Raw genomic sequence first — 20,578 nt, forward strand, 5'->3', positions numbered from 1 at the left:
TTCCTCTTTGAAAGAACTCTGTCCGAGCAGAAAGTTGGCAGCCAGCAGAATAGATAAGGAAGATTTAGTACCATCCTTACAACTGAAGTCTTATTTGAGTGCTGGTCTGCAGATTCAGCCCCAAAATATAGGACCAAATCTGGTACACCTAAAGACTGATGGCCTGGACACTGTTGCGTCCTCTAAGCTTCAGCTTTCCCATTTAACTTTATCATCCATTTTGACCCCTCTTTAGAGTAAGGATTCTGCCTTGGTGTACTGGTGGCACTATAGTTCCCCGGTCCCAAATTTCTGTGCATCATTCTGGGACCCTGAACCGCTGCTTGGCTCTGAGTTCCAGACAACCACACCACAAATTCTGGCTGACATTTTTCTCCAAATAATCACAGTGTAGCTACCAACCCAGAATAGTATATACAGTGAATTTCCTGCCGCTATGTCACTCCACCAGATTGGAGTGACATGGAGCAGTGTCATGGCCACTTGAATATTAAGATTTAGACTAATAACCACCCCAGGAGGTAAGCTCCCTAGCCAAATTTCTTTCCCTGGTCCTGGCCGTTATGTTACTAGCTTAAGTTCTTCTCCCTTCAGTGTGCCATTGAGTTCTCAATACCCTTGACAATTAGACTGCATTAATAATGATAGGTAAATATGAATTATCCATTATCTATTCCAACCACTTGAATCATATCTCTTCTTCTCTCATATCTTGAGTCTCACCTTGTGGACAGCATTTAACTCTTAAAATTAGCAACTTTATTAATGTGATCCAAATTTGAATTTCTGTGAACCTATGACATATCTAGGCTAATAAATACAGTAACTTCCTTTATTCAGTACAGGCAAAAAACTGATCATTAGAAACACAGAATTGAAATAACCTAAACTACCTGTTATGAGATATTTAGAACACAACATTTTTGGCATAAAGTTTATTCTGAACATAATTAAACATATTCTGATGATTCAGAAGTTGCTTTAGAAACATATTATAAGGTCTACAGCCATACCACCCTGAAGGTGCCCGATCTCATCTGATCTCGAAAGCTAAGCAGGGTCGGGCCTGGTTTGCACTTGGATGGGAGAAACATATTATAGGGCTGACATCTCATCTTTATGAGCCTCAGTTAACATGAAGTTGTTTCTGGGAGTGTTTATCAATTGAAAATGCCCAGGTAATGGGATACTGGATAGTAGAGAGTACCTTATGGTACTGTAAGACACTGCAAGATGAATACCCTCCAGAAAGCAATAAAAAGAAAATAACCAGAATGCTACATCTGTCTGTGGTCTCCATAGGTCTCCTCAAGTTTTAAATATCGAAATGCAGCAGGGATGCACCTTTGCCATACACAACCTCCTTCCTAAAACAGCTTGTGACTCACTTCCCATACCTTTTTTCTTGCTTGCAAAAAATAAAATAAAAAATAAGAATGCCCCAAATTCAGATCATCATTTAAACTCTGGATTTCCTTTACAGGAACTTCATAATATATTTGCTGCTTACATCCAGATTAAATGACTTACAATCAGAAACCTACAATGTCATCATTTGGTAAACATCTCACATTTAATAAACATTTGCCCATAACATGTTACCAAGCCTTTTGGGGTTTAAAATAAATAGTATATCTAATTCTAAGCAAAGGACCATGCTCGGTTCCCAGTTAGATATGAATTCCCCACTGGACTATCATAGCCTTTAATCTGATCCCTATAATTTGGGGCTGTTGGATCATAATACACTGTATTTGTCTACTTCTCATATCACCCCAATTAGATCTAAAGGTCCCTATGGACTAATTCTAATTTCATAAAGTTGATGCTTCCTTTTATTAGTTTAGAACTGAAAACTTTCTGAGTTTCTCAAGTTGAGTCTTAAAACAATTATGTTAGATGAGTAAAGAAGATATTATTATGCCTGTGATACAAATAAGAAAACCAAGACACCAAAAGTAAAGTTACTTTCCCAGGATCCTCACAAAAGGGGATGCTGAAGTATTAAATGTATTTACTCGGAAAGAAAAGTCTAAATGGTCAACTGACTTCTAATCTGGTATCCCCCAAGCCCCTCCCAGCCTTTGTATTTTCAGACTAAAAGGTCATCATCTTCATTGTGATGCATATGCAACACATGCCTCCACCCTAAATGCTCTTGCTTACTGTACTAGTCTTTCCTGAGTCTTTGCTGTTAAGTCATTCTTACAATTCAATGATCCATCCTGCATGCAGTATTTAAGTTGTAGATGCAGTCACCTTTGCAACACCTGTCAGAACTCTACAAAATATCACAAACATGGAAGAGCCTCAGGAAATATGTGCAGAATGAATACATTTATAATTACACACAGGTCCAGCACACCTTCTTCACTAGAGGCCCAGCAGCAACTTGACCATCTCTGGTATATACTTAGAAGCCCATCAGTCACATGTATTAGCAGAAGGAAACAGAAATAAATACTATTAATTTATATATTCAACATCATTTTGTTTTGCATACTGGAAAGCTTATGGGCTGTGAGTCCAACAGACTTAGATTTAAATCCCTGCTCTGCCATTTACTAGCTCTGCAAACTTAGACAAATTACCTAACTTTCCTGACTGTCAGTTTTCTTACGTATAAAATGAAATAAGAGCCTCTTTGTGGGATAATTTGAAAGATTACAATAATATAAGTAAAGCCACAGGCGCATACTAGTCACTCAGCCACCTGTAAATATGCTAGCCTCATCTTCACCTCTTTTTAATGTCTTTTTGCCCATCAGAGAAGCTCTTCTAGTCTCCATGGTTTTCAAACACTGTCTTATGGATCTATGACAACTCCTTAAATATTACATTTTTCAACGACCATAGTCAAAACTCTTGGCAATTCCATGCTTATATCATTGGACCTTTTTACATATAATACTTTTCTGATTATCGAATATATCTATGTGTGTATCTCATGTTTTCCAATATAGCTCTCTGCAAAGCATTTATACCCAAGAAATGATAATATGTGTTATTTGCATTTATTGTCTATGCATTTCAACTGATAGGAAGTGATGGGGTGGATCATATTCTAAAAAGTCTTAATTACTTATACGGACACCTTGCCAGGAGACTTTTCCTAGTCATTACTGGGTGGCACAATTCTTAGCTCATGATCAGGGTGATTAACAACATTTCCCTTAATGAGTACCTTCAAAGTCTCATCCAGACCCCTTTTATTTCTTGATGGAGAAAGTTGTGTGATATCTGGCTCCGTTCTAAAAGTCAAGGGAATCACTTGTTTTTGAAAAAAAAAGGGGGGGTGGGCAGGGCAGTCCATGCCCCACCCTCCAGAATGCTGTGCTACACACAAGGCCACAGGATCACTGGATGCACCTCAAAGACGGTGCAAATGTCTGAACTCTGATCTTCCCTTTAAATTGTTCCAGCAACACTAATAGCATTCATACATAAATTGCATGCCCTGATTTGGCCACATAAACTTCATAATAAGGTACTGGATAACTAAGACTATACTTTGAATTTAGAACAGCTTCTGGAATATCTGCGGTTAAACACCAGCCCTTTGAAATGAAGGTCTTCTTTGCCCAAATCTATGTATCGTGACCTAATGTCTTATTTCTCATTCCTCTGCATTTATGAAATTATTTAAATAAATATGAAGCAGCTTATTTACCAACATTCAATTTCACAGTGATTATGTGGAACATTTCTTTAACATGATTAACCACAGAGTGGAGTCACTTTTCATTAGTAAAACTCATTTTTAACATATCCAATAAGTGTCCTAAAAAACATTATGGCTTCTTCAGACTACCTCATATAGGTACATTTTTATGGCCTTCATTCTAAGGCCTCAGCAACAGCATTAAATGGAGTTTAAATCTCAGTTTTTTCAATATGCTATCTAAGTATCATTTTAAGTGATCAGTTTGTCTATTCACCCTGACTCAGATGAACTATATGACATCTATGGTTAATTCTCAGTAACTTAGGTAGATGCCTTATGATTCTGCCCTCTAAATATTAACCTCAATCAAAATAAATCTCTCCATTCCACATCATTGTTCTGTGATAAAGGTCTTGTTATTTCTTACTGCACTTACTTCAACTCAGTCAGTAAACTCAGCAATCATATAAATAGGTACCTAAACCCTCATATATCTCAGAAAGGAAGCCACTAAACAGACTATTTATATTATTTTCTTTGTCTCTGAAACTCTTCCAAGGACCAATTTAACATTGCTTATACTTGTACAAGACAGAACAGATTTTCTAGATGTCTGTTTGAACAGTGGCCCATTTAAAAATTCCTCCCTCAGGAGGTCAATACTGACCTAGCCACCAATGGACATTGGCTTTTAGTAGTCTGGGGAAGGGCAGGGATTACTACATTAAATTACAAGGAAACCTGAGCCAGAGAGGTGAACTAACCTGACATCTAAAGAAAAAGACTGAATTCCAAGTGTCAGAAAAATTACATACTCACCCTACACCCAGACAGGTAGAAGAGGAAATAGAAGATACAAGATCGGAACAGGAGGAGGCATTATGGAATGGTCTTAAATCATAAGCTCAGAAAGCCAGTCTTTCCAAAACAACGTCAAAGCATAAGCAGGCCAAAAACAAGCAGTGGGTGGGACCGTGGTCAGTTGTCCTCAGTAAAAACAGAGGTCCCTGGCTAGAAAATGTAGCTTGCCATTATCAGTGAAGGTTATCAACAGGGCAGGCTTGTTTAAAGGCCAGAAGAATGGCCATGGTAGATGGGTGCCAAAGTCTCAACACAACTGTCCAGACTTTGGCACCCATCTACATAGACAGCATGACATGTATATATATATATATATATATATATATATACACACACACACACACATATATATACGTATGTATATATATAGAGAGAGAGAGACAGAGAGAGAGACAGGATGTGCCCAATGACTGTATACATACACACACACACACATATATGCCACATCCTATATCCTGATTCTGGGAGCAAGTTGTGAAGGAAGCTTTTGGCTTGGGTTTCTCTCTCTCTCTCTCTCTCTTCCTATTTCATTAAATTCTTTACAAATTTGGTTAGTAAATTAGCAGCCATCTCTAGTGCAGGAGGAACAGAATAGTGGGTTGGGTTGAAACTTCCATATCCTGGTGAAGGACTGACAGGCAGTTGGTAGATAGGCTGAATTTATTCACAACCTCTTTGGCCAGTGACCATGCCAAACTGATTATCTTCATTTCTCATGGTACTTTTTAAAGAATAACTTGGATTTTTTTTTTAAGAAATGACTTTGATCTTGAGACATACAATGGATGTTGGTAGGTCACTGCTTCATTACTGCAGCATTTCTGAGAACCAGGGAGAAAGGAGCTCATTCTTTCACATATTCTACCTGGTTTGATGGTGCAGCTTACCTGTGGTACTCCGGTCATGTAACCTGTTGGCAGTACTCATGCCAATCCACTTAAGCCAAGCTTAAATATTTTTCAAAGGCTGAATATCTGCCTCTAGCCATAGGATCCAAAGTTATTAAATCTTTCACCAATTTCTTTTCTTTCCCCCATTCTTGACAGCAAAGCTTTATGTTTTATAGAACAATGTTTTCTCCATTATATAGATTCAATATTTTAAAAAGTTGATGATGCAGAGATCCCAGGAGATATTTGTATCATAAAATGTGATGTTCACAGGAGTGATTCCAGATGCAGATTAATATTTTTAAAGCTTATAGTCTCTTTGAGGAATTCTTTCTCACATTTGAAGCATTCAAGATGGTGTCCTGGTTTTGAGAAATGTCAAAGGGAAACAGTTACTGTCAGCAGATTGACACTGTGACTGAATCTACAGTAGCATCATTCACACAGTCTTACACTGTCAACAGTTAAAACTCCATCTGCCCAGAGACCTACTATAAAAGATGCAGGATTTTATATGTTAAAACAATTGGATTACAGAAACATTGCACTCTTTAGTTTCCCCCAAAGAGTGTGCTTCCTTTAATAATAAGTTTATCCGTGCAAACACCTATACTTGATCTTAGCCAAAAAGCCAAGAAGTGATAGAGTAAACATCTATGAGAGCTTAGAATGTGCTAGGCACTGTTTGCAGGTCTTTAATACGTTGACTTATTCAGTCCACCTAACATTGCTAAAAATAAGCAGCACGATTACGCCTATGTTACAAAAGAGGAAACTAAGGCAGGAAAAGGTTAAGTCATTTGCCTGAGGTCACAGAGCTGAAATCCAAAGCTAAGAGGATCAGATCCAGATATATACTTGACCTTTAGAATTATATATTTCATTGTATTTAAATTTTACTTCAAAATAAAAATAACTATAAATAAATATTGAAGCTTATTTACTGCCTCACATACTGAAATATTTAGGATGAAATATTTAGGGTGAAAGGTACTGATGTCTGCAATTTAAAATGCATTCAAAAGAAGGTGGGTTGATGGATGGAGAAAGGAATGAATCAATGGATAAATATGTGATAAAGAGCACTAAAACATTAAAATCCAGGTGGTGGGTATATAGGTGTTCACTGTAAAATTCACCTTGAGATGCTTGATTTACTTCCTGAAGTAATGAGTAAAAAATTAAAAGCTATTGCTATAGCACTAATTCCAGGAGTTAAGAAAAGAAAGTGATGGGGTAAGAAATGGGGAGAGATGTGGACAGAAAGAATAAGGGATAGTTGTATTAGTTATCTATTGCTGCATAACAAATTACTCAAAAACATATTGGCTTAAAACACCACACATTTACTATCTCATAGTTTCTATGTCAGGAATCCAGAAATGCTTAACTGGGTAGTTCTGGCCCAGGGTCTGTCATGAGGTTGCAGTCAGGATGTGCTCAGGTAGTTTAGTGATCAGGATAGAGGGCAAGCTTCTCTGTCCTTTCTTTTGTTTCTCAAGGCTCCAAAAATGTCTGTGTTTTTCAGCTTGTCAGAGCCACAGTGGTCAGGATAATTTACTCTCTTTAACAGTCCAGGTGACATCCACCAATACCACTAAGGTATTGATTGAGCACCTACTATGTGATCCAATAATGTTAGATGCTATGAGAGAGGCATAGAATTATAAGAAATCGCCTTGTGGACTGTCAGTGAGTACAAATTTACACCTTTACATTTAAAAGAAGGGAATTAGCCCTCACCTTTCTTAGGGAGAAATTCTGAAAAATTTTAACAGCAATGACACTATGAATTATGTGTAATTTCTTAACTCAGCTTATTTCTTAACTGGGGACCATGGGCATTTGAGTCACTTCTTCTTGGAACTCACTTGTGCTTCAGGACCTGTTCGGACCTGATCATGTCTATACTACTTCCATTTCATGATGGAGTGCTGCTGTGCACACCCAACTTTATGTCATGTGGACCATCACTGCACTGACAAATAACACTAGACTTTTAATCTCAATCTTCCTAGTCAGTTGTTCTCCACCAAATTCTTATCTACGCTCCTAAAATAACCAGATGACATTTCCTGTTGGAATAACAAATCCAATTTGAATAGCTAAATAGTTTTGAACAGTTAAATAGCTGTATCTATCCTCAAGTACTAAGGATAATGTGGGGATGTGCTTTTAAAGCAAATTTTAATATAGAGCCCAGTGAAGCTCTATAATCATCCTTAAATTTCAGGTAACATCTAAGCATGGAACCATTCAGATTCTCTGTGTTCAAGTTTTTAATATGGCCCCAAACTACTTATGCAAATTTACTTACATTATTCTGTCTTTCCTGTTACTATGGATATTATTTTCTTCTACCATTTCTCTTGGACTTATCAATTCCCACCTTCCCATCCTTGTCAAGCCATTTTTCACAGGTAGTCTGACCTTGGTTCCCTTTTACTTCTTGATCCCAAATGACATAGTCATGGTAAATCCACACAGACAGAAAAGAGATTAATGGTTGCCAGGAGATGGGGAAAAGAGGAAAACCGGGAGTGACTACTAAACGATTACATAGTTTCTTTTGGCATGACTCTCTGAAATGAGATAGTGGTGATGATTCCACAACATTGTGAACATACTGAAAACATTGAATTATATAGTTTTGCACTGTATGCTTTTGCAGTGGTTAAAATGGTGAATTTTATGTCATGTGAATTTCATCTCAATTTTTTAAAGAGCCAAAGCTAAACTTTTTCACAATCTCACCTAACCCTAATTCAAGATGCTTCAGTGGGAATTCTGTAATCATCTAGATGAGGAGGTTTTTCTAGCATGATTCTTCAGCCTTGCCTTCCTATCTGGCTTCACAAAGATCAAGCCTGTGTCTTTGTTACAGTTTTTCCTAATTCTGTTGTCTTTCATTCCTCAGACATGGTCTAAGCAATCTTGAAACTTAAGATTCCTTCACCATCTGCTTATGATAGCAAGCAATTCTACTATAATCTCACATAAGCTTTTATAGTGGTTTTAAAACATACCCAAAATTTTTCAGAATTTCTCCCTACAAAAGGTGAAGCCTAATTCCCTTCTTTTTAAGCATAGGCAGAACTTAGTGACTTGCATATAACAAATAGAATATGGCAACAGTGACGGTGTGTGACTAGCTTATAAAAGGCATGGCATCTCCTTCTTGCTCCCTGTCTTGGATCACTGACTCTGGGGAAAGCCAGCTGCCATGTGGTGAGGACACTCAAGCAGCAAATGGAGAGACCCAAATAGTGAGGAACTGAGGCTTCCTGCCAAAAGCCGTGTGAGTGAACCATTTTGGAAGCAGATCCTCCAGCCCCAGGGAAGGCTTCAGATGACTAAACTACCTGAACACATCCTGACTGCAACCTCAGGAAAGACTCTGGGCCAGAACTACCCAGTTAAGCATTTCTGGATTCCTGACATAGAAATGATGAGATTAGTAAATGTGTGGTGTTTTAAGCCAATATGTTTTAGAGTAATTTGTTGTGCAACAATAGATAACTAATAGAACTATCCTTTATTATCTTCTTTCTGTCCACATCTCTTTCTCCATTTCTTACCCCACCACTTTCTTTTCTTAACTCCTAGAATTAATGCCACATCAATAGCTTTTAATTTCTTACTCATTATTTCAGGAAGCAAATTAAGCATTTCAAGTTGAATTTTACAGTGAACACTTATATACCCACCACCTGGATTTCAATGTTTTACTGCTCTTGTTTTATCACGTATTTATTCATTGATTAATTCCTTTCTGCATTCATCAGCCCATTTTCTCTTGGATGCATTTTAATGTAAATTGCAGATATCAGTACCCTTCACCCTCAGTATTTCAGTATGCATGGCAGTAAATAAGCCTCAATATTTATTTATTTTTCCTTTGAAGTAAAATTTAAATACAATGAAATGTACAATCCTAACTGTATATTTATATTTGGTTTTGAAAAATGCATACATCTGTGTATATGCCAAGCCCCTATGAAGATATAGAACATTCAAAGGTGTAAATTTATACTCACTGACACACTCCATAAGACTATTTCTTATAATTCTATGCCTTCTCATAGCATCTAACATTATTGGATCACATAGTAGGTGTTCAATCAATACTTTTAAGACTATAGTGGATGTCCCCTGGACTCTTAAAGAGAGCAAATGATCCTGACCACTGTGGCTCTGACAAGCTGAAAAACAAAGACATTTCTGGAGCCTTGAGAAGGAAAGGAAAGGACTGAGAAGCTGCCCTCTATTCTTTGTGCAAAACCCCTTAAGGAATAGTTTGTCCACCGAAATTAGCATGCCGTAAAGATAGTAAAAATGCTTATGAAAGGCAATTTGTTTTCCATGGAATTCACCAGATGGTCCACACTGTTAGGTATTACTTAAATCTCCACTTGGGAAAACCTGTTATCTCCCTCCCTTATAATAACCCCTTGGCCTGAATATTATGACCAGTGCACATAGCAACCATGAAGCTTCGCTACAAGCATTTTAATGGCTTTTGAGAGCACATGAAACAAAGATAGCTTGTAAGTAAAAAATAAAGAGTAATCTTCTGGTTTTAACATATGGAGGCAGTTCCTCCTCTGTCATTACAAGGGCTCAGTTCAGTCAACCAGAGCTACCTGTGTGCCTGAACCCAGCGCTCACTCCTGGCTTCTGACTTTCCCTCTATTACTTCCAACATGTCCTGGCACCAGCTGACAGGAGATAGCTCTTGGCAGCCCCCTAGACATTGTATATGCTGAAACAGGCCTGAATTTACAGTGGAGTGCCTGCTTTTTTTTTTTTTTTTTTTTTTTTTTTTTGCTTTCTCTGGTCTTCTTTCCTCTGACCCTCTCTCCTTATCTCTAATCTTTGTCTAGTGCTCTCCTCCTCCCAACACATTTTTGCTGGCTCTTTCCATTTTATTCCTCCTCTCATAGCCTATCTTGCTCATGTTGGCTCTCATTCACATCATTTTTATCTCTACCTTCACACTTTTTTTCTCTCTCTCTCTCTCATTCCTCTTTTCTTCTTTATTTTCATTTTTGCCTTTTGCACTCTCAATCTCATACCAAACACCCACTTTCCTAAGTCTTTTTCCATTTCCATCTCCTCCAAGCAGAGCTAGCATGTTGCTCATATTAAAACCTTTGCGAAATGGTGCTGTTCCTCTTTCCTACAAATGCTATACCCTTTCTTCTGTAGCAAACTGAAGAGTCCCGATTTTCAACCGTGAAGGGTGGCCAGAGCTGTTTAATTTGTCAGCCTGGTTCCACCTGCCATATGCACAGCCTGAAGCCCCATGACAGCCCTCATTTTCTAAGCTGAACTTCAGCCTTTGCCCTCTGACCCTTTTGTTCACATTCGGTTATTGCAAAGGGACAGAAACACAACCCACTGGTGCCTTATTACGGTTTTAATTTCCCGAGTAGTTCCACCACCTTATTTTCACCTTCAACATCTCTCTCCCTTTGTAGGAGCTCCCCTTTGCTGTCTGCGAAACAAAACCCTTAGAATCACATTTGGATTTTATCTATGATTGAGATCAGTGCTAAGATAACATTTCTTTGAGTGTTTTTCTAGTCCTTCTGCCCTTCCCTGATTCTAAATGAATATGCTGATTATCATATAGCTCTTCCTCTTTTCCCAATTAAAAAACGCATAGATTAATATAGAACTCTTTTAAGATTAAAAAAAATTGTGAGGTCTCGTTGATGTTATTATTGTTGTTATTTCTGCTACTGCTGCTTCTGTTTAGAAACTCACCAACAGAGTGTTACATTCCCAAACCTAGGCTTTCAATTCAGAAAAGCAGAGATTATCAGTCAAAAGTATTTGGTTTTTGAATGTTCCCCAATGGTAAGTTCATTTTGTTTTGAAATTATGCTTAAAACGAATGTCCAGTCTCATTATACAGTTTATCATCATGTCCTATTGTTAATTTTAAAAAACTAATTTATCTTGAAATTGTTAAACCACCAACTAGAAAATTCAATAAATAAACCCCCATACAAATTGATTTAACTAAAATACACTTTACCAATGTGACTGTATAATTGCCTCTAAAACATCTCTATGGAACAGTAGGGTGGTGAATAGCCTCCCACTCAGCACCCAGCAGGGAACCTTACACATTGTAAACTAAAGTCAGAGCAATTATATAAAGGGAATTGTGTCCTTTTTCTTTCCATTTCCAGCAATCTGCAAGGTGGCTGACACTTAACATCTACTCAATAAACTCACAAAAGTGATTAATCTGATCCTACTAATGAATCCAATTATTGGTGATCATTATCATTTTGCATTTTAGAAGTTTGAGAAGGAAAGAGGTTAATGAAATCTGTGGGTATTCACATAGCATACTTGAAAGGAAAATGTTGCTTCTTCTCTCTGGATCTCAGTTTCTTCACCAATAAGATAAGAAAAGGTAAATAGTTTCTTAGGTCTCTGACATGTCTAATTTTATAAAATGAACATTCTGACTTAGCCCCATATGACCACAACCTACATACATAACCAGGGAGAAGCCAAGATTTAACAGAAAATAGAAAAGAAACTCATTTGTATTGAGCAACCATGGTGTATGTACTTTATATAAAGATGACTCAATGTGCTTCGTTCTCTCTAAATATCCAGAGTCTAGTGAGGAAAACAAAATTTAAAGTGCAATTATCTATGAAAATTAGTCTGATGGTAGTTATCATTCTGATTTTCTTAGAAAGGAATATTACAGTTTCTCTCTATTTCTTTCTCCTCCTTTCCTCATGACTTTCCAACCAATTATATTCTCTATTTATTTTTAATAGCACTATTTTTGATAACAGTTAAAAACATTTCAGCTTCCAATATCAAACATCTGACTCAGAACATTAATAGTGAGCACCAACAGGATACCTCTCCTTTGACCATGAACATCCCTGGGGGCTACAAACAAGGCATGAAGAAGAAGAGAGTAGATTAAGGTTCAACCAGATCAAATCAAGAAAGACAACATAAGATCCTTCAATGAACTGAATACCTGCTATACATCAAGCACCGTGCTCAAAGCTTAAGAAAGGGAACGGTATAATGACAAGACAGTTTCCGTCCTCAAAGTACTTCCTATATAATGGTAAAGAGGCATGGATATAAACTTGTATTATGTAAAGCATGCTTTGAAAAACACTGAGAAAATCCTGATATTGAAGGGAAGAACTGAAAAACCCTTTGTTTTGTGGGGCTTGCTTTTGAAAAATGAATGAAAACCTAAATGATAAAGATAGAGCAGAGTATAGCTGAATAGCGAGAAAAGAGTGAGGGTCGACAGCCCAGATTTTCCTGGGAATAGATGGTAAGAAACCTGCAATGTGAAGCTAAAGATTCAGGGCATAATTCATAAGGTAAAGAGGATCTGTGAAGGATTTTAGGTAGAGGAATTCCATGTGTTAAGAAGATTACTATGGTAGAAGTTTATAGAGTAGGTTGATGAAGGGTGAAACAGCATTAAAGATGCTGTAAGAAGTCTGATAGTCTTAATTCCATATACAAAATACTTTAATTCTACTCCTCACCAGCACACAGCAGGATTGTAGCTCCTTACTTCCATGAAGTTGAACATGGCATCTGACTTGCTTTGACCAATAAAATCGAATAAAAGTGACATGTGCTACTTGAGGACAGACACATTCTATTCCCAGTGCAAGACACTGCACATTCTCTCTCTCCCTTTGCCTCAGCAACCAGTTGTTCTGGAGATGATATGGTTTCTTTAGTCTGCATCTTTGACCAGGTTATGATGTGAAGTAGAAGCTCTAGCCAACGTGCGACATACAGCAACGACAGAAATAAACCTTTGATATTTTAAGCTACTGAGATTTAAAGGTTTTACCACATTACTACATCTATTCTCACTAATAGTTTGCTTCTAATATTGTCTTGCTTTGGCCGGTTAACACTTTCTTCTAGTTTCTCTCATTACATTATACCCTTTTTCTTTAGGCTATTCACCACCCTACTGTTCCATAGAGATGTTTTAGAGGCAATTATACAGTCACATTGATAAAGTGTATTTTAGTTAAATCAATTTTCTTTAAGAAAAACTGCTCTGTGGCCATGCCTGCATAGCCAGGAAGAGAGATTATAATTCTTCTTTAGGTCCAAACCATTTTATCATTTACGATCAACAGTGTCTCCAAATTACTGCCCTTTTGAAAAATGAATGAAAGCCTAAACGATAAAGATAGAGTAGAGTATAGGTGAATAGCAAGTAGAGAGTGATGCTGTATCACCCTTTCTTTAGGATGAATCATACAGAATCATAGACTACCACAGCTGGATGAACTGAAAGACTAAAAATTGCTTCTGACATAAATTTAATAAGAGTATCTTCTGTCCCTGGTTCTTCTGTTTTAAAACATTGAGGGAAGAGTTTCTAGTGTTTTCCACAGTTGTCAATTCTCTAATTCTCCTACACTACTCAAGGCCCTCCCTCTAAGTAGATGGCTCAGTTTCCTCCTTTGTGGAGCAGAAAGTGTTTAGCTTCTTTAGCTATCAGAAGTCAAATGGAAGTTTGGACTTGAAAGCAAAGAATGGTTCAAATCCACCTCCTTTGCGAAGTCTTCCCTGATAACAGGCATTCTACCTACCCCTACGCAGAACTGCCACTTACATTTGAGAAGTTTGAGGAAAAGTAGGAAAGAACTAGAGAAAATCCAGCTTAGGGCCAATTTGGTGAGCTCTATGCCCTGGCTAGGTGCCACATTAGCCTGAAAGAAAAAGCATCTTTGTCTAATTTGTTCAAATTTAGCATGTGCTAGCTATATTGCTCCAATTCTACCTGGACCCATACTACAATCAACCAACTCTGCTTGCTTCCCTCTAGGCATGAGGCTCATTTTCAAACTTCCAAAGCATCCTTTGTAAGGCCCTCTCCTAGCCTTTGTATCATTACATTGTAATTACATTTTGGACTTTGTCCACCTCTCTCCACCATACTATAAGTTCCTTGAGGACAGTAATGAGATTTATTCATGTTGGTATCCTTAAAGCTTGACACGTTGCTCAATAAATATTTGATGAATTAATAATGAATAACCAGGTTCTGCTAACTAGTGGTATAAATTTGAGAATAGCTTTCCCCTCTCACTCTTTACCATTTGAAACAAGAAGTTTGAATTAGGTGATCCCTCGTGTCCTTCTACCTCTAAAATCCCTTTGACAATAAGTCCAACTTAGCTCCTTCACATTTCAAAGTCCTCTGTATTTTCTTCTTCTCATGCTCTCCTTCCCTTATGTTTCAGAATTCCAAGAAGTCCTCTTTTCTAGACATTTTTTTCCTGCTCTTGTGTAAATATCTTCTCTGTAGACCCTTAAAGCATCTAGCGAGTTTCCTTCTCCTTCTCCCCATTGGCACCTGCGTACATTCTAGTCATCTTGACTGAAAGTTTTGTATTTGATTCAGTCAACTGCTCTAATCCAGATTTTATGACCACCATGGGTGGCTTCAGTTTCCCTGTAAAGAAAGTCTTCCATCAACTCTGTCTCAATTCCCTCCCTCTTCAATTCTAGTCATTTTTAACTCCCCTGGAATAATTCACACTAATGGCCACACCCTGGACCTCAGTCCACAGGAAACTGCTCCACTTTGTAGACTGTTAATTTAAAGGATCCCAGCATCTATGCTTGCATCAGTCACTACCTACTCATCTTCTAATTCTACCACTCCCTAACTTGAATAACATCTGTTGTTCAAATTTCATCCAGAGCACCATTTTCTTGATCCCAATTTTCTCCAAAATTTGTCCCTTCTTGATTTCAGTTCTTTACTTATCAAGCCCACAAAACACAAATTACATCATTAACCTCTTTCTTGTTAACATCCTCAATCAACTTACCTCTTGTCTTTCCTCTATGCTCAATCAGCCAACTCTAAATCAATTCAACTATTTACCTATTCTGATCCTGAACCTAGACCTTCAAACTCAACTGGAGAAAACCCCATAGTCTCTCATATTGGTGCCACAGCTTCTTGGTTTCTGATCTCAGCCTGCCTTTCCCCATGGTACCTCAAGAATTGTCAGTATGTCCCTGGATAGCAACCTCTTCCATTTCCTTCAAGAATTATTTCAAACAGTCCTCAAGCTTCCCATCCCAGTACTTCTCCTCTAGTGATTTTACCTCCTGATTCTCTGTGGAAATAGAGATATCAAAGCAAGGACTCTCGACTTCCTTCTCTACCATCACACATCTCCGCCTCTGAGAGGTTAAATGACTCATCTCAGGTCACACAGCTAATAAATTCATTAGGCTTCAAAGCATATATATTTAAGCATCATACCACACAGATCAGTAGTTAAGAACACAGACTTGAGCAACATTGCCTGGTTTAATACTAGCTCAGCCACTTACCAGCTCTGTGACTTTGGCCTGTGCATTTGAAAAAAAAAAAAAGGTACAGTACCTGCCTCATAGGGCGGTTGTTAGGGCTATTGTTAGGGTTACATGAGTGAATACTTACAACATGATTAGAAATGTGCCTGACACATAATGATGCTTACTAAATCTTAGCTATATTTACAAGAAAACCAAACTACTGTTCTGTTGAATAATGGAAGCCAAAAAGAAGAATTTTAAGAAATGAAGATGAGAAATGGCCAAGAGTATCACATATTGCAAAAAAAGTTTAAAAGGGTATGGACTTTTAAAGATCATACTGGATCTATTGAGTAGGAAGTCAATTGTGAAGCAAGAAAGACTTTATATAATCAAACAAACCTGGATCAATCTCCTGATTTTTGTGGAACCCTGGGGGAGGTAATTAACTTACATGCGAAATGCTCAGTCTGCAGCACAATTTTATTAATATTACTGCTTCCTCCTCAATGACACATTTAGTCCTCCACTGCTCCTCTTTCCCTTCAAGTTTTGTTTCTAATTTATTCAAGATTATCCTTTGCTCCTTTTTCTATCTTCTTCATCAGAGATTTTATTCATTTCCCAGCACCAACTATTAGAGAGATGGCTTTATCCACATCTCAGGAGCTGCCTGCTCAAGACCAATGATTCTCAACCCTGCCTAAATATCAGAGCCACTTGGGCTTCACCCCTAGAGATTCAGATTTAATTAGCCAGGGGTAAGTACAAGCATTTTTTTTCTTTTCAGGTAATTTGCATGTGCAGCTAGGTGCAATTTTAAAATCTTTGCTGACATTTTCTACCCAGATACTCTGTGATTACTCTCAAATTTAACATGTCTAAGTCCAAATTCACCATTGTTACCAACTGTATTAATTACAACATTTCATTCAATTACAAGTAAAAAGAAACTGAGCATAACATACAAAGTGCTGTGCTTTTATTTTTGTTTTTATTTTTTTGTTGTTTATTTAATTTTTCAGCAACAAGAAATCCATAGGTAGACAGTGCTGACTTGACTTTAGTGAGCCAAAGACACCAAGGCTGAAGTCTCTAAATACTTTTGGCCTTTCCTTCATGATCCCAGTATGCTAACTATAGTTCTAACCATCATCTCTGCTTTCCAGGCAGGAGAAGATTTAAGGACAAAAAACAGAAAAAGTAGCTTCTCTATCAGGAAAACAAATGGTTTATCCAGAAATCACAACAGACTTCAATTTATGTTTCATTGTCTAGTACCCTGTCTGGACATGACCATCTCTATCACATGACCACTCTATCACATGGCAAGGAAATCTGGGAAGATGAGTTTTTTGCTATCAATAATGAAAAAGGAAAGAGAAAAAGGGGTTTAAACAGATGCTGGCTACACTATCTGCCATGAAGTTCATCTTAAGACTTTCTATTTTTATTGTGGTTTTGTTGGTAGGAAAACTATTATCCTACAAAACCAGTTTTAAAACCTGGTGTCACCCTCAGGTCTCCTTCACCTACCATACTGCATATGTTTTGAAATAAGCTTTTAACTCTCCAATACATTTTTCCTTTCCAATTCCACTGCCATTCTCCTAATTCAAACCATTGGAACCTTTGGCCTGAATAGGACACTGGCCACCTTGCCTTCAGTCTCTCTGTACCCTGCTCAAACCATCTTACATACCATCAACAGTTATTTTACCAAAATAATCAGAAGCCTCTCGTGGTCTCTATTGCCAACTGAAGACCAAACTTGGCCTTGTCATCAAGGCCCTTCACTGTCCATTCCTACAGATTGGGCTGCTCACTGAATACCCACTAGGTCTTTCCACTCCTGTGCTTTTGCTCACACCCTATTCTCTGCCCAGAATTCCTGATTTCTTTTCTTTCCCTACTTTTTTCAACTTCTTCCCATGGTTACATCAGGATTTAGGACAAAGAATTTTTATTAGGCTACAATGCTGAAGTTCAAGAACTCACAGTGATAACTTGACATATTCCAACACTCAGCCCCTAGAAGGCGGGATCCCTTATGTTTCATTCTCTCACACTATTATGGCTAGAAGAAGCTCCAGGCTTCCCCTGGAAAGATATTAGATACACGTGATAGGCAGGCACAGAATAGAGAAAACTGTCAGATTTACTCTTCCTCTGGAAAAATTGTATGGACTCTACTTTCTCCCATTGTAAGATCTAGGGCAAATGAAATATTTTAGCTTGCCTCTAGCCAAAGCAAAAGGAGGCTTTCTGTTTGGCAGCCTAGCTCACGAGATGGTTACACAGGTATTGTAGCAAAAGTCTCATTTGTAAGAGTAAATATGCATTTAACTGTCTCTCTCATATTCTATCTCTTTCTTTCTCCCCCTCTCTTTTTCCCATCTATTTTGGTAAATGTTTAACAATCAGCCATTGGGGGGAAAGCATTGATTTGTCATGTTGTCCAATTGCTGTGGTGTAAGTACTCCAACCATGACCAATTTCAAGCTACCAACATTGCATCATTGAGCACAGAGTTGAGAAGAGAGATGCATAACTGGCTCTTGCAGGAAGGTGTAAGCTGGGGCAAGCACACCACTATGCATCATTCATTTATTGAATGGCTAATTATCAAGTGCTTACTGTATTCTACATTGTGTGACCAAGACACTGAAGGAAACAAGATAGGCATGATCCCTGCCTTCATGATATTTACAATCTAATGAGAGGACAGAAGCTAATTTTTCAGAAATCCAGGCTCTGGTCATCTTTTCCACCTTTAATCCACTTTACTTTTAATTTATGTGACATACAAATTATTACGTAGGTATCTCTTACCTTGCATTGTGAACTACAGAACAGGGATATTCCTTCATTTTGACACCATCATATCTAGCCAATATTTATACATAGTATGCCTCTGTACATTTTTAATAAAGGAATAAAAAAATGTAGGAATAGCTGATGGGTTGACTTTGGGAGAGGTGCAGAGGGCTAAGTGGCAGCTGGGGCCAAGGTTAAAGTGGGAAGAAAATCTATTGACAAAAACTGTTCTCTCCCAGTCCCTTGTTGTCCCAGGTGAATTAGTTCATTACGCAAGTCAAAATTTGAACTATGGACTTCATCCATAGTCTCCTTTTCCACTCAGTTCCAAATAAAAATGAGTTACACAGAACCCACTAGCAGTACTTTACGAGTGCTAGCAATTGCTACCATGCATCCTTAATAGCAGCATAATCAAAAGTTATGATGCATTTTTCTGTAATCACAAGAAATGATACCCACTTAGGGCTAAGTAAAGCAAATTCCCCACCAAAAAAACAGCTAACGCATTTCAATTTTCATTTTGAAACGAGTGAGTCAGAATCAATTTGGTAAAGCAGTTAACGGCAACTGTGTGCCCCTTTCCAGTTCATAACAGGTACAATTTTATTTTAATAAACAGCCAAGCAGAGATCTCTGATGCTGGATTAACATGGTGTGTTCAAACCTTCTGACCATTGTGTATTTAAACTGGGTATTAGAGGCCATCAGCAAAGCATCAACATGAATCTTAAGAAGCAGACCAATTTGCCAGCGTCCAGAACATATCCTTAGAAAAATAAATATAAATAAACTGGTAAGGAGTTTTTTCAAGGGGATTTCAGAACACTACAGCCTAAAACTGCATCCCAAGTGCCTTTCTGTGAGCTATTAGCAGTTGCACCAAACCCAGAAGCTACAGAAGGAGGAAAATATCTTTGTTTTGTAAAAAGCATCTGTGAATTGTATTTCCTCAATCTTTCCCCCAAAACGAAGATGTCAGCTAAAAAGAGACAAGCGTTAAATTTTAATTGGATTTAGAAGACCAACCTTCTCCCATTTCTCCACGACCACCACATACACACACAAACACATACACACTTTGCCTTCTCTGTCAACTGTGAAGACAGTTGACAAAATATATTTGTCTAATGTAATTTTATGTCCTAAGGAACCAATTTTTAATAATAAAAAAATTATTGTAACCTTAAATTATCACCATGGCACATTTTTCTCTATATCTCCTTTCTCCTCTGCCCCCTCACTCTTTTTGTCTTTAATTCTTCTTTAGGAAAACATATTGTAAGTGTGTGCGTGTGTGCATGTGTGTGTGTGTACATAAGTATGCACAAATAGTTATTTTTTATTTAGCATTGGGTTTTCAGAAAAATTATTGAAGCACAATAAAAAATTCATGATCTCTGAAGTAATTTTTATTTTTCATTTTTTTCTTGCAATTTATTTATTTATTTAGTCTAAGGCTAAAACAAGAAAACCACATTGCAGCTGGAAGATAAAGTCCCTATAATAAAGCATTCTGAGGTTATTTCCAAAGGCACTGCAGTGATGCAACAGATACACATTCCTGGTACTAATTTATTTAAGCTACAAGTAATGACAGCATACTGGGCATAGGCAATTATTAAAACATAAACTGCTAGAAATGAAATCAATTCAATAATGCAATGTAATGCAAATGCAATTTCTTACTTTTCAGGCTTCAAATCAGTGCTTCCCAAATTTCTACTGAAGCAGCTATTGGAATTGTAGGGTTCTAAGCATAAGACTCAATTAATATGATGCAGGCAAAAGCCGAGTATTGATCCAGATGATGTGAAATGAAAGTCAATGGGTGCACCTATAGCCAAAATACACCTGAAGAAAAAATAGCAGGGTCCTACTTTTATTTGTATGTGTGAGGTATACATCCCTATTTGTACCCCTAGTCCATGGATTCACTCTAGCCTTGGGAGAACAGGTTTTATTTCATGAAGTCAGAGGGATTGCTGTACCA

This window comes from Nomascus leucogenys, chromosome 12 (genome assembly GCF_006542625.1).
Source record: "Nomascus leucogenys isolate Asia chromosome 12, Asia_NLE_v1, whole genome shotgun sequence".
Lineage (NCBI taxonomy): Eukaryota > Metazoa > Chordata > Mammalia > Primates > Hylobatidae > Nomascus > Nomascus leucogenys.